Source organism: Microtus oregoni, unplaced genomic scaffold (genome assembly GCF_018167655.1).
Source record: "Microtus oregoni isolate MIOR12 unplaced genomic scaffold, Mior012 000050F_ref0000143, whole genome shotgun sequence".
Lineage (NCBI taxonomy): Eukaryota > Metazoa > Chordata > Mammalia > Rodentia > Cricetidae > Microtus > Microtus oregoni.
The window spans coordinates 4605253-4605988 of NW_024543256.1; the positions used below are offsets into that span (position 1 = coordinate 4605253).

The window sequence follows — 736 nt, forward strand, 5'->3', positions numbered from 1 at the left end:
CTGAAATATATACGAATACAAAGGGAAGTTACATGGAGTTACCAGGTAATAGAGAAGACAATGCCCCAACTTTGTGGATTGTAGGCATCAAACTTGGGTCATCAGGCTTATACAGCAAGCACTTTAGTTACTGTGCCATCTCACTGACTTGCCTTTCTTTTTTATTGACACCAAGATTTTATGTAAAACAGCAATGCAATTTTTAAAAATTTTAATTTTACTTTTCTCATGGGAGGGCATAAATACAGGCCCCCACTGACATAAATCATGCAGTCAAGTTTCCCATATTTTGGGAAATCATATGGGGTAAGCACATCCAGTGTACAATGAATAAGCCTCACCCTGGGAAAATAACCTCTGCGGTCATATCAACCCAGCCAGGTAAGTATACAACTGTGCAATTTTTGAAGCTAGAATCTTTTTATATTTATATTTATTCTTACATGTCACATAATTTCTCATACTTGAGAAGTACCATGTGATATTTTGATACATATGCACATTATATAGTGATTAATCATATTAATTAGCATACACAACACCTCAAACATGTATTTTTTTTTGCAATGATAAAATTCAATGTCTTCTTGAAATGTACATTATGGATAGCTATAGTCATCCAACAGGCTGCTTAAGGACACCACAGAACTTATTCTTCCTTTGGTCTATCCCTTCTCATCTATCTTCTCCTCTACCTTCTCTAGACTCTCATCATCTCTATTCTACTTTTTATGAA

General features: G+C 34.9%; 1 non-coding gene across 1 annotated transcript; it reads right to left on the reverse strand.

The window, feature by feature from the left end:
* Positions 1-227: 227 nt before the first annotated feature.
* On the reverse strand, positions 228-389 carry LOC121437292. Its single transcript, XR_005972954.1, has one exon. It is a non-coding gene; the product is annotated as a U1 spliceosomal RNA (small nuclear RNA).
* Positions 390-736: the final 347 nt, after the last annotated feature.